The 16,597-nt window shown below is 40.4% G+C and overlaps 2 pseudogenes across 2 annotated transcripts; one reads left to right on the top strand and one right to left on the bottom strand.

Annotated features, from left to right (window-relative positions):
* The first annotated feature begins 296 nt into the window (after positions 1-296).
* Positions 297-7,590, top strand: LOC309819823 (hypoxanthine-guanine phosphoribosyltransferase-like; annotated as a pseudogene). Its single transcript has 3 exons — positions 297-410; positions 1,446-1,525; positions 6,889-7,590. The product of its transcript is annotated as a hypoxanthine-guanine phosphoribosyltransferase-like (transcript).
* Positions 7,591-15,610: 8,020 nt separating this feature from the next.
* LOC309819742 (large ribosomal subunit protein eL21-like) lies at positions 15,611-16,097 on the bottom strand (annotated as a pseudogene). The gene has a single exon. The product of its transcript is annotated as a large ribosomal subunit protein eL21-like (transcript).
* Between the last annotated feature and the right edge of the window lie 500 nt (positions 16,098-16,597).

Genomic DNA, 16,597 nt, shown 5'->3' with positions numbered 1-16,597 from the left:
GGGGCACGAACCCGTGTCCCCTGCATTGGCAGGCGGACTCTCAACCAGTGCGACGCCAGGGAAGCCCTTGACATGCTATTTTAATGCATGTCATCTTTCCTGCATCACTGAGTCGCCTCAGGTCATTGAAGCTGATCATTGGGGGAAAGCTTGGCTCTCGCCCTTGAAAAAAATGTAGTGCTGGTGGCTTGGAGACGGCCTTCCTTACAACACAGGGAGGCTGACAGCATGGCAGGTGAGGGTTGGGCAGTGCCAATCTGGGGTGAGGAGCGACTGGCACCCATATAGCTTCCAAGATGGACCCCATGCTGGAGGGATGGCGAGCTGGGGAGAAGAGGCTTGGAACAGGCAATGAGAATTCTCAGAGGCACAGAGGTGAACCTGGCTTGCACCCGGTGAACTCCCAGACAGTCAGAGCATGACTCCCCTCTCCTCTCCACCAGTCAAGGGCTTGCAAGTTGCAGACTCTTTTACCAATCAGAGCCAGGCCCTCCTCTCCTCTCTTTTCCTCCAATCAGGGCCTGCACCCTCCCTCTTGCCCACCAATTCCCCTGCCAATCAGAGCGAAGCTTCCTACTCTTATCTTCCAATCAAGGCTGTGGACAAAGAAAGAAAGTCCTTTTCATCAAAACCCACATGAATTCCTTCATCCTCTACACGGATGGTAAACCTCTGCATGAATGCTGTACCTCCAGGGGTTTGTTGTTATGTTACTATGTTTAGAGGAAAGAAGAGGAGAAAAGCAAAGAGAAGGGAGGGCAGGGGAAAGGTAGGGCAATTTTTAGGAGTTAAACTTAGTAGGATTGTTCTGTTTTTTAAAGATCCGTATGTGTGTCTTGAAAACAAGGAACCCCCCCTCCCCAAGTGCAGATGTGGCTTCAAGCTCACTGTATCAGAAGGCCCCAGATTCTCTGGGCTTTGCCTACTCGGCATGGTCCCACTCTGGACCACGTGCTCAGCTATCTTATTCCCCTTGTCTCCTCCTTCAAGCCCTTTGGGTTGACGCTGTTTGGGAGTGTTTGCTTTGGCTCCCATTCTACTTCTGCAGGAACCTTGTCTTTCACGTTCCCCTTTGCTCCCATAAAACCAGATTCATGTAAGACCCGCCAGACCATTTCACTGGTCAATAAGAGTCTGAAACATCACAGGATCGAAAACATGCTTTAACTCAGATGTTCCCGGGACTTTTGACATTACAGGTAAAGAACATTTTTCCTAACCCATTAAGTGGAATTTATTGCTCCTTGAAATACAAATCTCTTATTAAAGAAATCAGTCTAGTGCAGTCCCCCGAGTCATTGCCTAATAATATGCTTGTGCAAGTGGAGTTTTATTTGGGAGGAGCTTGATGAGGACAAGGGAAGAACAATGTACAGGTTACAAACATTTACGATTAAAAATTTTTATTCTAAGAAAACCAGTCTTATAAGTGCTTTGGCTCCCAGGACCCTGGCAGGCAGAGATCTGAAACTGTGAAAAAGAATCGAGGGTTTAGTGGACAGTCGTCCAAAGCCACTAGTGGTATGTGAGTCCATGTGCTAATGCCATGCCTTAGACTACATTAATTAAAAATGTACTTTAGAAAACCAGGGTCGGGTGGTGAGCACAGTGGTGTGCTGCCAGAGCCTGCTTTGCAGGAAGACTTGTTGCCTCAGCTGCTGGGGGTACTGTGGTGAGATTACCTGGTGACCCAGCTCCAGTTCTAGTTGAGCTACAAAGATTCCTGGAGATAGTTGCTCAGGGTAGGTCTGTGGGTTTGTTTCATAAATAAATTCCATGGCAAACTCACATTGTTTATCCTCAAATAAGAGGTTCCACAGGCTAGGCCTTGACGGAGAGGCTGCTTTTCTGCATACAGGTTATAGGCATTAGGAATTGCCTCAGCTTCTGAGAGCTGCCTCTCCAAGGTCACACACTTACCCAGGGGGCCACATCCAGTGATGGATCAAAGCCAGAGATCCTTGTGGGTTCTCCAAGGCTGCGGTTGAGCCTGTACTCAGGTCCACTTCTCCCTCTGCCCACTCCTGCTTTGGTCCCCTCTCTTCCACAGGTGTTGATCTTGAGGACACTCCTCTATAAACATCCTGCCCCCTAAATTCCACTTCAGAGTGTGCCAATTCTCTGCTCTGTGCTGGTTATAGCACACTTGCAGAGCTGCCTTCAGAAACTGGACCAAGATTTTGTTCAATCTACAAATCTCGCTGTTAGTCAAAGCTGCCTGAAATGAAATAAGCATCTTGTGAAGGTGAGGAGATCTTCAAAGAGGAGCTGTTCAAAGAAAAACACTATTGGAAAGATGAGTGGGATGTGAAGGGGTGAAAGCAAGAATCCTAAGGGTGGATGGACTGGATGTCCTTTAGGTCCCTTCCTGCGTCAAGATCTTAGTATCTGTATTCGTTTGCTAGAGCTGCCATAACAAAATACCACAGACTGTACGGCTTAAACAGCAGAAATTTATTTACTTACTGTTTTGGAGTCTAGAAGTCCAAGATCAAGGTGTCAGCAGGTTTTGTTTCTTCTGAGGCTTCTCTCCTTAGCTTAGCAGGTGGCCACCTTCTCCTGGTCTTCAGATAGTCTTCCTCTGTGTCTGTGTCTTAATCTCCTCTTCTTATAAGGACATCAGTCATAATAGATTAGGACCCACCCATATAACCTCATTTTACCTTAATTACCTCTTTAAAGGCTCTATTTCCAAATACAGTCACGTTCTGAGGTACAGGGATTAGGACTTCAACATAAGAATTTTGGAGGGCCACAATTCAGTCCATAACAAAATCCCAAGATTTTACTCTATCCCAGATATATAGTACCCTTTAGCATACATCCAGCCCAGTGTTATAAAAGATCAAATTCAGTATTCAGTTACATAAGACAGAGTTGGCCAGGTTATGTTTGAAGGAGCTACAGAATTTAAACTGCTAAACAAATAGCCAATCTTAGCCTTTTAAAACGATGTTGCCTTCTTATCTAGTAGCTATGAGTATCATTATATCCACTCTACTTCATCCAGGAATCTTAGCACTGGCCAGGCCAGCCAGTGTATTTATACCAATGTATACACACAAACACAGACTCTACACTCAAGAAGGGACAAGGGGAGTTTTTGGACATAATAGGATAACTGGATTTTCTGGGGGTAGTATCTGAGTATAAAAAGAAAAAGGCTACTATGATGGCTTTACCTCTTGTATTCACTCACTATTCATTTATTCATCCCTTCAAACACTAATCATTGGGTTCCAATTACCTAGTAAGCATTGTGTTAATTGATTTGGGGAAAATAACCTTGTAAAAGTCAAAATCCCACCTCCAAAGAGGGAATATTTTGGTAAGACAAATAAGCTGTGCTGCAGTAATGATGATGCCATAAAGCATGGGCTTCATCCTCAAAAGGACTGGGCTCCACCTCCTAGAGAAATGGAAATAAAAACAAAAATAAACAAATGGGACCTAATGAAATTTCAAAGCTTTTGCACAGCAAAGGAAACCATAAACAAGACCAAAAGACAACCCTCAGAATGGGAGAAAATATTTGCAAGTGAAGCAACTGACAAAAGATTAATCTCCAAAATTTATAAGCAGCTCATGCAGCTCAATAACAAGAAAACAAACAACCCAATCAAAAAATGGGCAGAAGACCCAAATAGATATTTCTCCAAAGAAGATATACAGATTGCCAACAAACACATGAAAGAGTGCTCAACATCATTAATCATTAGAGAAATGCACATCAAAACTACAATGAGATATCATCTCACACCAGTCAGAATGGTCATCATCAAAAAATCTACAAACAATAACTGCTGGAGAGGGTGTGGAGAAAAGGAACACTCTTGCACTGCTGGTGGGAATGTGAATTGATACAGCCACTATGGAGAACAGTATGGAGGTTCCTTAAAAAAACTACAAATAGAACTACCATATGACCCAGCAATCCCACTACTGGGCATATACCTTGAGAAAACCATAATTCTAAAAGAGTCATGTACCACAATGTTCATTGCAGCTCTATTTACAGTAGCCAGGAGATGGAAACAACCTAAGTGTCCATCATCAGATGAATGGATAAAGAAGATGTGGCACATATATACAATGGAATATTACTCAGCCATAAAAAGAAATGAAATTGAGCTCTTTGTAATGAGGTGGATAGACCTAGAGTCTGTCATACAGAGTGAAGTAAGTCAGAAAGAGAGAGACAAATACCGTATGCTAACACATATATATGGAATTTAAGGGGAAAAAAGTCATGAAGAACCTAGGGGTAAGACAGGAATAAAGACACAGACCTACTAGAGAACGGACTTGAGGATATAGGGAGGGGGAAGGGTGAGCTGTGACAAAGCGAGAGAGAGACATGGACATATATACACTACCAAACGTAAGGTAGATAGCTAGTGGGAAGCAGCCGCATAGCACAGGGAGATCAGCTCGGTGCTTTGTGACCGCCTGGAGGGGTGGGATAAGGAGGGTGGGAGGGAGGGAGACGCAAGAGGGAAGAGATATGGGAACATATGTATATGTATAACTGATTCACTTTGTTATAAAGCAGAAACTAACACACCATTGTAAAGCAATTATACTCTAATAAAGATGTAAAAAAAAAAAACAGGACTGGGCTCAAGGCTCAACTCCACCCTGGGTCAGCTGTGTGACCTTGGGCAAGTCACTCAACCTCTCTAAGCATCAGTTTCCTCATTTGTGCAATGGGGATAAGAATAACACTTACCAGTTGGCCTCTCCAAGTGGTGGGTTGGGAAGTTTTAGTCCCTCTCTTCCATAACTGCCATGAGCATCCTCCAAAGCCACCTTGAATCAGTATGAAATCTAAGTGAAAAACAGCCTGTTTACTTGGCATCTCCCCCTTCCAGTTAGATTGCAGCCCTGAAGCCCCTCCTATATAGAAACCTTTGAGCTACCAGTTTGCCTCATATACTGTGAAAGTTAAACAAGGCAATGCATGCAGTATGCTTTCTCGTGTAAATGTCCAGTAAATGTTAGCATTATTAAGGCATTTTGCAGTGAGTAACATAAGGGTAACATGATCAACTCATCCCAGTCCCTTCAACCTTCATCTCAGGATCCCTCCTCAGTGCCAGACAAACCTACATAAGAAGGTCCAAGTATGTTACCTGTAAATGATGTAAGGATTCAGAGGGATAAAGGGTCACTTTTAAACTTTTTAAGAATGAGGAATGTTCTTTGGAAGATGTAAGATTTAATCTGGTCTCTGAAGCATGGCAAATCCAAGTGGAAAGAATAACATCAACAAAGATATGTAGGTGGCGAAGGGTAAGGCGTGTTCCTGTAACGTGGGTGCCCCTATCAGATGGATCTTTGCTGGGTGAGGTGGGAGTTAAGGCTAAGAGTGAAGATTGGAGCTGAAATCCAAAGTGTTTTTATAAGATAGGCTGAAAAGGTTGAGGTTGGTATTCTGTAGTCAGTGAGGAACTACTGACTAGTGAAAAGTTTTAAGCTGATAATTGAGTTGATCAGAAGTGTTTCAAGGAGATGGCTCTGGTAAGAGCCTTTGGCGACCGTTGGGGCCATGGGCTGATTTGGAGCGGAGAGAGATCAGGAGAAGGAGACCTGTAGGAAAGAAGCTAATGAGATTGTCCAGAGAAGGAGGATGAAGACCTGAGCTAAGGCAGTGGCTGTGAGACTGGCAAGAGAGCTGTAGATGGAGAAGCCCACCAGGAAGACGTTCTCCTATGGGGCTTGGTGGACAATTGGTGGAAGAGATAAAGAGGGGAAAAGGAGTCAAGTATGTCATGGTCGCTCTAGCCACAAACAGAAGTACAGGAAGTAAAGAAGAGGGGCTTAGAGAAAGAGGGAGACGTAGAATTTGTTATGAGTTATTGACAGAATTGATGAGGCGGCCAGACATTCAGAAGAAGATGTTCAGCAGACATGGAAACTGTCCATGATTCAGGATTGAGATGTGAAGTTGGAAGTCAGTCCTAGAGATGTGAGCCCCCAGCTGGGGCAGAGAAGGAGACTACTGGTATTGGTGGTGGAGGGGCACAGGGGGCATACGTAGTCAGAGCAGGGAAACAGAGGGTGTAGGAAAAGCCAGAGACAGGGGAGAGGGCGCAGACTTATCATCCATCCATCCATCCATCCACCCATCCATCCATCCAGCCAGCCAGCCAGCCATCCATCCATCCAGATGAGGGGTGTATTAAAATCTGCCCCAACAGTCCAGAAGTTCAAGCTCACTGGGAAAGGCTGACAGGAAGGAGCCTGCTAGAGGGCTGTGGGGACCAGAGCAGAATGTCTAACTTCAGGGCTCCAGCCTGCGTGGACAGAGAGCCTCCAGAGATCAAGAAAATAAAACAAATCAAAGGAACAAGAAGAATCAAGTCTGGAAAAGATTTTTGGATTAGAAAAGCTGTGAGGCCAGAAATCAGATTGCAAAAGATAAAAAATAAATAGGTGGTGAAAACATGGAGAGAGAGAACATTGCTAGATTAGCAATTTTTTTTAATTGAAGTATAGGTGATTTAAAATGTGTTAATTACTGCTGTACAGCAAAGTGGCTCAGTTATACATATGTATATATTCTTTACATATTCTTTTACTGTATAGCACAGGGAGAGCAATTACTTTTTTAAATGATAAGACCCAGTTTGGGGAGGAGGGGGATCCCCAGGGGATGCTCAGAAAAGGCAAACAGACACAGAGCTGGGAGAATATAAATTTGTGCAAATCTTTGGGCTCATAATCTGATAAAATATCGAAAGCCTTAAAAATGTTGACATACCCACATAATTATATTTCTAGGAATTTATTCGCATAAATAATAAACGATGGACACATTTATGATGGCAGAAAATAGCAGACATTAGGAAGAGCTCTGGGATGGACCTCTGGCTTTCCCACATGCAGTCTCCTCACGAGGCTGCCCTCAGCCCTCGTGCCAGCAGGCTGCGTTATAGCGACCTGCAGCCCCTGCGTCGTGAATAGTGATGACGAGCCAGGTTATGACCTAGATTTATTTTGTATACCTAATCATTATGCTGAGGATTTGGAAAAGGTGTTTATCCTCATGGACTAATCATGGACAGGACTGAACGGCTGGCTTGAGATGTGATGGAGGAGATGGGAGGCCGTCACATCGTGGCCCTCTGTGTGCTCAAGGGGGGCTATAAATTCTTTGCTCACCTGCTGGATTACATCAAAGCGCTGAACAGAAATAGTGATAGATCCATTCCTATGACTGTAGATTTTATCAGACTGAAGAGCTACTGTAGTGACCCGTCAACAGGCGCCTTAAAAGTAATTGGTGGAGATGATCTCTCAACTTTGACTGGAAAGACTGTCATGATTGCTGAAGATATAATCGATGCTGGTAAAACGAAGCAAACCTTGCTTTCCTTGGTCAAGCGGCTTAATCCAAAGATGGTCAAGATTGTGAGCTTGCTGGTGAAAATCACCCCTCGAAGTGTTGGATATAGACCAGACTTTGATGGATTTGAAATTCCAGACAAGTTTGTTGTAGGATATGCCCTTGACTATAATGAATACTTCAGGGATTTGAATCATGTTTGTGTTATTAGTGAAACTGGAAAACCAAAATACAAAGCCTAAGAGAGAGTTTAAGTTGAGTTTGGCAACATCTAGAGTCCCATTGAAATCACCAGTAAAATTATTAAATCTTCCAGTTCTGTTTTCAGTTGCTCAGTAGAGCTTAGTGCATGTGTCTTCTAAGAATTTTATCTGTTTTTTATTTTAGAAATGTCAGTTGCTGTAGTCCCGAACTCCTTATTTGCACTATGGGCCTACGGACGATCAGTTCCCTTTGGGGGGATTGTTGTTGGACTCGTGAATGAAAATTCTCTTAAACCACATCACTATTGAATAAAAATATTGAAATTATATCTGAGAGAGACATTTAAAGAGAAGAATATATTAGTTTTTTAATTGGTATTTTAATTTTTATTTATTCAAAAAAGAACAGAAGTAATTGAATGTTGTTGATTATACCACTGTGTTTAGAAAAGTAGGAAGCATTAAGTTTCATGTCAGTGACAGCACTTAGAGGTGCTGTTATGTTGGATAAACCATATGTCCTGGAATTATTTTAGTAGGTTTCAGTAATATTAACTGTATTTTCCCGCTTGTTCAGATTATTTCCGGTGAATCTTTGTCAAAATTCCTTTTAAATGCAGATCAATAAATTCCAAAAACCTACTACTTTTTGAATTCTTGAATGTAAAAATCCTTAAAATGAAGGCTGTCTCTTTAAAAGAAAAAAAAAGAAAATAGAAAACATTAAATATCTAATAAAGATTGGTTAAATACAGCCATTTTGAGATAGCAATCATCAAAATATATATTTTAGCCACATCATATGACAAAATGTCCGTGATACGTTAAATGGGAAATTATAACATAGTAGATGCAACATGCCACCAATTTTATGAAGATGTATATTGTACACCTACACCCCCCCCCCCACACACACAGACACACAAGAGTTTAGGCATCAACAGAACTGTTAATGAATTTAAAAGTGGTTGTCTCATGGTAGTGGAATAATAGGTGACTTTTCTTTCTGATACCTTTTTGCATTTTCCAAATTTCTCCAATATACACGTAATGCTTTTTAAACAGAAAAAAAAAAGTTTGAACTTAAAAAGAAAGAGGAGGTAACTGGCAGGGACAGCAAGGTCAATGGAAGTGTGGGGATAAGAGAAGGTGTGTGGGGCAGAAGGACTGAGGGTGAGAAGGGGAATGATCGATGCCCTGTGCTCCCTGGAGGAGGAGGGCGAGAAAGAGACAAAGGGCCCAGAGGCAGGCACTGACTACTGCAGAGAAGAGAGGTGAGGGTGAGGGGACAGATAAGAAAGGTTAGAAGGTGCCTGAATTCATTTTGAGTGACCTAGATCTTCTCTACCAAGTGAGTGGCTGGACAGGGGACGGGCAGGGGGAAAGAAGTAGGTGGAATGTGGGGAGTCTTCCAGATATGGCTCAGTGGTTGGCCAAGAATCCCTCAAACCCTCAAGAAAGTAAGTAGACCCAGTTATGCAAATTTATGACATCCTCCAGAAAGGTCACCTCCCCAGGGAGTACCCTTGGTCTTAGAATCTTATCCACTTATCGGTTAGCCCAGGGAGCTCATTAATCAGCATTTTTAATTGGACAGAGTGAGAGTGAGAGTGTCATCTCTCATTAAGCTCGGCCTTCCACGAGGCATCCCAAAGAGGGGCTCCGATCTGTCTAGGGCAGCACAGAGACAGTGACTGCTTCTCATGCCAGGAGTTCACAGAGTCAGAACAAAAACATGGCCTTGCCCCCCAGATTGCAAAGACTACCACTTTCCAGCACCACCCTGCGTGGCCAGGCAGTTGTTCTCCAGGAGAAGCAAATTCACAGGAGTAAGACCTCGAAGTAGCTTAGCAGCTAGACCAGGCCCTCCCTCTTGGCCCCCTCATTTCTCAATTGTCACAGTTGGCATGAGGATTATTTAGTGAATACTTTGGGGTTGTGGGAATATTCTTTCATTTATTCATTTACTCAAATATTATTACTCAGTACCCAGCACTTTGGACATTCAGTGGTCAGTAAGATGGGAAGTCCCACTTAAGGTTTCCAGCATGGAAATGATTTCTCCCTTCCAGCTCTATCACTTCTTTCTCCCACACCATAGCTCCAGAGCTGCCTCTTCCAGTGCAAACCAATGAGGATTCATTCCTCTCCAGTGTCTGGGTCAGTAAGTTGTGTTGAATGCTATTTTCCCTTATGCAAAAATAAATGAAGTGGTCATTTCTTCTGTACAGCAAAGTGACTCAGTTACACACACACAGGGAACTATATTCAAATATCCTGAATATATATATATATATATATATATATATATATATACAAAGGATATATTCATATGCTTTTCCATCATGGTTTGTCACCAGAGTCCCTGTGCTATACAATAGGACCTTATTGTTTATCCATCCTATATGTAATAGCTTGCCTCTGCTAATCCCAGACTCCCAATACTTCCCTCCCCCACCCCTCTCCCCCTTGGCAACCACAAGTCTATTCTCTATATCTGTGAGTCTGTTTTTGTTTCATAGGTATGTTGATTTGTGTCCTATTTTATTTTATTTTCAAAGAATTTTTATTTTGTTTTTACATTTTTTGATGTGGACCATTTTTTTTTAAGTCTTTATTGAACTTATTGCAATATTGCTTCTGTTTTATGTTTTGGTTTTTTGGCGCCGAGGCATGTGGGATCTTAGCTCCCCAAAGAGGGATTGAACCCACACTCCCTGCATTGGAAGGCAAAGTCTTAACCCCTGGACAGCCAGGGAAGTCCCTGTGTCCTATTTTAGATTCCACATACTTCAGTAAAATTTAAAAAGAAATAAAAAATTTTTTTAAAAAAAGTGTGCTGTAAAACTGAAAAAAAAAAAAAAAGTAGATTTCATGACAGCTTTGCAAGGCAATTTTGGAATGAGATCCAGCGAGCCCACCACAACTCTGGTATATAGCACCTTCCATCTGAAGTGTATGCCACCCTAGACTATATATCCCTAGCAGGGAGCCTGGGATGTTTCCATTCATGTTGGCTGAATGAATAAATGATTCAATAAATATATGCTTACGTGGACCCAGCACACACAACCTTGCATGTAGTTTATTTTTCTATGTCTCCCCACCTAAATTAGAGGTTTCTTTAGGTCTGGGAAGCTGGCTTGTTTCACCTTTGTAATCTGCTCTCTGCCTTCCCAGTGGATATTTGTTAATAATCTTTTTTTTTTTTCCTTTTGCAGTTGAGTTGTAGTCGTTCTTGTCTGTTTTGTATATAAGACTTTTTTTCAGATATAGGATTACAAATATTCCCTCCCATTCTGTATGTTGCCTTTTCATTCTGTTGATATTTGAAGAGACTATTTTTTCCCACGGTGTCATCTTAGAACCTCGGCGATTATCATTTGGCCATGTATGTGTCAGTTTATCTGGGGGCTCTTTATTCTGGTCCATAGGTCTATCTGCCTATTTCTATGCCAGTGCCATACTGTTTTGATTGCTGTGACTTTGTAATGTTTTGATGTCAGGAAGTGTGAAACCTCTATCTTCGTTCTTTGTTGTCCAGATTGTTTTGGCTCTTTGGGGCCTTTTGTGGTTCCCTATGTATTTGAAGAATGTCCTTCCATTTCTATTAAAATGACTTTGGAATTCTGATAGATGTTGCAAATGAATCTGTGCATCACTTTGGGTAGTATGGAAATGTCAACAATACTGTCTTCCAGTGTATGAACATGGAATGTTATTCCAATTAATGTGTTGCCTTTAATTCTTTGAGAAATCTTTGGTAGTTTTCAGTGTACAAGTCATTTACCTCCTTAGGGCCTTTTGCCCCTGCTACCCCTGGATCTTCCAGAGTCAGGGGTGAGAAGGATGGGCTCATGAGGAGAGTGAAATTTACCTCCCTCCCATTTGTACCTGCTCTCTGAGTATGTCTAGCAGAGGAACACTGGACCATGCTCTTCACCTCTGCTTACAAGTGGGCACCCTGCTGGGAATTCCTCTAAGACTTAGGTGTTGACATTACTGTTTGAGTGTCCCCAGGGCCTCACATAATGCCTAGCACATCTGCATGAGCACAGGAAATACCTACAAATGAATGAACAGATCAGGCCAGCAAACGACTCTGCAGCAAGGAACAGCCAGGGGAGAGGCAGTAACATCTTCCTCCTCTTTGGATCTCTAGAGGTGCACTGTACAGTGTGGCAACGACTAGCCAGATGTGCCTGTTTATAATTAATTTAATTCAATCTATAATTAACTCAAGCTATTATGATAAAATAAAGCATCCAAATTGCTCAGTCCCACTAGCCACATTTCAAATTTGTCAATACAGTTGGAATTTCAGGTTTGTAAACTTAGAGGTGAGAGCTATAATGGGCCCAAAGAAGTCAGAAGTTGAAAGGTGATTCCTTCAGGATCTTTCTCGCATTTGAAGGTTTGAAACTGTGATCAATGTCTTGTTAAAGGGCTCTGACTCCACAGAGCACAGGGAAGGTCTGAGAACTTGCAGGAAAAATCAGGGTGATGCTGTGTGACCTACCACAACCTCTTAACCTGCTGCCTTTTCTTGCCCCTTCCCCCTTCCCTCTCTCCACTAGTAGCCACTAATTTGTTTGTTCTCAATACCTGTGAATCTTTTTTGTTATATTCATTCATTTGTTTTATTTTTTAGATTCTACATATGAGTGATAACATACAGTGTCTTTCTCTGTCTGACTTATTTCACTAAACACAATACCCTCCAGATCCATCCAAGTTGTTGCAAATGGCAAAATTTCATTCTTTTTCATGGCTGAGTACTATTCCATTGCATGTATATACCACATCTTCTTTATCCATTCATCTGTTGATGAATACTTAGGTGACTTCCATATATTGACTATTGTGAAAAATGCTGTTATGAACATTGGGGTGCATGTATCTTTTCAAGTTAGTGTTTTCATTTTCTATGGATATATTCCCAGGAGTGGAATTTCTGGATCACATGATAGTTGTATTTTTAGGTTTTTTAGGAACCTCCATACTGTTTCTACAGTGGCTATACCAATTTACATTCCCACCAACAGAGTACAAGGGTTCCTTTTTCTCCACATCCTTGCCGACATTTGTTATTTGTGGTCTTTTTGATGATAGACATTCTGACAGGTGTGAGGTGATATCTCATTGTGGTTTTGATTTGCATTACCCTGATTATTAGCAATGTTGAACATTTATCATGTGCCTGATGGCCATCTGTATGTCTTCTTTGGAAAAATGTCTATTCAGGTCTCCTGCCCATTTTTCAATCTTCTATGAGCTGTTCACATGTTTTGGATATTAACCTCTTATCAGTCATATCATTTGCAAATATTTTATCCCTTTCAGTAGGCTGTCTTTTTGTTTTGCTGATGGTTTCCTTTGCCATGCAAAATTTTAAGTTTAATTAGGTCTTATTTGTTTATTTTTGTTTTTGCTTCTTTTGCCTTATGAGACATATTCAAAAATATATTGTTATGATTTATGTCAAAGAGTGTTCTGCCTATATTTTCTTCTAGGAGTTTTATGGTTTCTGGTCTTACATTTAGATCTTTAATTAGTTTTGAGTTTATTTTTGTGTATAGTGTTAGGGAGTGTTCTAATTTCATTCTTTTACATGTAGCTGTCCACTTTTACCAGCATCACTTACTGAGGAGACTGTCTTTTCTCCATTGCCTATTCTTGTCTCCTTTGTCGTAGATTAATTGACTATAAGTGCATGAGTTTATTTCTGGGCTCTATTCTATTCCAGGATATATGCATCAATCCTTAGAATCTACTTATATGATGAAAAAACAAAAACATAAACATACAATACTTTCTAAAGCAATTTGAGGGTTTTAAAAATTAAATTTAAAATTATTCTTAGTAACTAATATTACTCTCCTATTTCTGCACCAACAATACACTTAACACATTCAGTTGTAACTCTGCCTGCTCATCTGTATTTCTCCCTAGACTGTAAGATATGGGAGGAGAGAGATAATGTTTGCTAGTTTGCTGTAACATTCCCAAGGTTAAATAACTATTTTTCACGTTGTCTTGTTTAGAAAATATCTATAAAGATCTGAATCAATATACAACAATCTTTATTATATTTTCCATGTCACGTTACATCAGAACCCTGAGGCGGACAGCTGTGAGTCTATGTTGAGATCTCTTCTTTACCTTTTCCTTTTATTTCAATTAAATTATTTCCTGTTCTTCTGTGCAATCCCTATAACCACACATTACAGGGGCTGCAAGTTATTCTCCCTTAACTCCATAAATATTCAGGGAAGTCTCAGTAATCAGTGAGGATTTCCAATCATTTTATAAATGTTTCCTAAGAGCAAATTTCTGATTATTTAAGTCACAACTAAAAAACCCAGAAAGGAATCTAGAGATTTTCACTCATCCAAAAATTCTAATGGTTTTGTAAGTATCAATTCTCTATATTAGTTTTTTTTTTTTTTTTTTTTTTTTGCTTAAAGTACTTAAAGAAGTTTTTGGCTTCCTTACAAGACTTGAATAAAATAGAATAGAGAACCAAAAGTGTTTCCAAGAACTTGACCATCAAAAATGGCAACTGGGAATTGTTTCATCTCTGCAGGTTGTTTTGGAAGGTCCTAAGTGGAAAATATATACTGGCTTTCCATAGTATGAAATTGCAAATAACTCTAAATTATCATGTTTGCCTGAATGATGTGCCCTTTGAAGGCAAGGCTTAGTTAGGGAGATGAACTGGCTGTTACAAAAGAAACAGTATGAAGGATTAGTCACTACAAGACTTGATGGACTGGTTGATTTTGTCAATATGCAATAGCCTGTGAGTGGGAAATTACTAGTTTGGGACTTTAAATTTTCAGCCCAAATGTGATTTAAAAATACTTTTATGCATTTTTCAGATCACTCTTAAGTGTTTTTTAAATTTTTTTATAGTAGCAGAACATAGCTGTCTCTAAAAACCAGACCCATCTAATACTTTTGGTTCCAGAATTAAGAGGTGAGTGAATTAAGAACATAGCTAAGTCTTACATGAAATTTAGAGCATTAATTAGGAAAAAGTATCACATTTAAATTTCAGCTGAATATATATGGAAGCATTTAGATTGATCTGAGCATTGAGACTGCATACTGGATAGTTTGGGCTTCATGGCTCTGAAACCAGCAGGCAATGGTGTGTGTTATTACCCTGGTTGGAGTGATTGATCCTGCTATGTAATGGTTATAAAGGGATGTGTATCTGGAATCCAGAAGATTTCCAAGGGATACTTCATTGTACTTCCTTGTCTAATTAATGAAGACCACTGAATCTAATGTAGTTGGAGCTACCAAGAAATTTCCACCAAGTAAATAATCATAAATAACTAAAATGATTTGAAGACAAGAAAGAGATGGACTAGGTAGTGGAAAAATGAAATTAAAAGCACCAACATCTCATGACTAGTTTTAGGCATTTAGAAACAGTTAGGCACACTCTTCCCTTTCATTTTAAGTGGCATATAGTAGCCACTATTTCCTTTCTTCCTAAATATTACATGTAAGATGTGTTGGTGGACCTTTACCTTATAATTTGATCTCTGATTATCATAGAACAGTATATTTTCATTAGGAAAAAGAAAAAAAACATAACCATCACCCAGAGATGGATATAGTGATTGATTCAACTGTGGATCTCTACCTTGAAAAGAGAGTTTCAGGACATCTTCATGTAAATGAGGAATGGGTTGTGTTATTATAGATCAACACATGCTATTTTTGATTTTGCCATTGTTCAAAAGTTAAAATATAAGTCATTAGGTTGAACTGTGGGAAATAATGGAATTTTGGCAATGACATCAGTTCCAAAATCCTTCTGTGCTCTCCCTTCTGGTGGAAGGACTGTAAGCCTGGGAATTACATATCTCAATTCCCTTGCCTCCAGATTTCTGGATGGGATTTTAAGTTCTACCAATGAGATAAACTTGCATGACGTTCAGAAGGTAGAAAGGAAGTGGATGTCCTATTAATCTTCCTGTACTAGTGGTGAGCAGAAGTGCCTGTTTTTGTTTGTTTGTTTTACAGTCCATGTCTTTTATTTTCTTTACACCGGCCATGCCATGAATTCACAGGGAATGGATTCCAACAGCTCAGGCTCCTTTCTGTTGGTTCTCATGAAGTGTGCCTCTCTGGGTGGAGCACGCCGGTGCTTCAACTGAACCCCAAAATCTTTCTCTTTTGCTTCCTGTTCACTTTCTTTCACATGTTTCAGGAAGGTATCTCGGCTCTCAGAGTGCTTAATATGCTTTATCACACATTAATTCTCTTGGCAAGAATCTTGCCCTTAACTTGTTTGTTTTTCAACAATGGTAACAGCATTCCAGGTCAGGTAACATCGTAGACTCTTCCAGATTTGCTATGGTGACATCTGTGGGGCATTGCTTTTTGAACAGTGCCTATTCCCTTGATGTCTACAATATCACCTTTCTTGTAGATTTGCAAGTATGTGGCCAGAGGAACAAATCCATGTTTTCTAAAGGCCTAGAGAACATATAACAGGTGCCTCTCATCTTGCCCTTTGTTTTGGTCATTCTGGTGAATTGCTGGAAGATGGCAGTTCCCGCCAAAAGACCAGAAGTATATGCTTTTCTAAAAGTGAGGTTCTGGGGTTTTTTCCCCAGCGACTTTAGGTCATTTTTCATTGCCTTGGCTCTGCAAGTCAGGAATAGTAATGGTGACGGTGTCGTGAAGAAGCAGGGAGATGAGAAGCAGCATCTTACCGATTCTCTGGCTAAAAACTCATGAGTAAAACTGAAACTTACAAATTCTCCCTTTGGCTTTTATTTCTTTAGTACCTAAACAATTTTATAAATATCTGATTCCCTGTATTTGATACCTGTTGCTGAAAAACTGTTAATATGTCTTTTTTCTACAGTAAATACTGATTGATTCAGGTAGCCAATCTACCAGTAACTCAGCCAGTGTCTCCTTCACTACAGATTGATACAGTTTTGAAAGTTGGAATATTGGATGGTATTTCTAAAATCTATACCACTCTCATGAATATATTACTGAATTACATAGGAAAATA

The sequence above is a fragment of the Grampus griseus genome (genome assembly GCF_964374135.1).
Source record: "Grampus griseus genome assembly, chromosome: 1".
NCBI classification, from domain to species: domain Eukaryota; kingdom Metazoa; phylum Chordata; class Mammalia; order Artiodactyla; family Delphinidae; genus Grampus; species Grampus griseus.
Note: the sequence above shows the minus strand (reverse complement) of the source record. Positions and strands in the feature narration are given on the sequence as shown.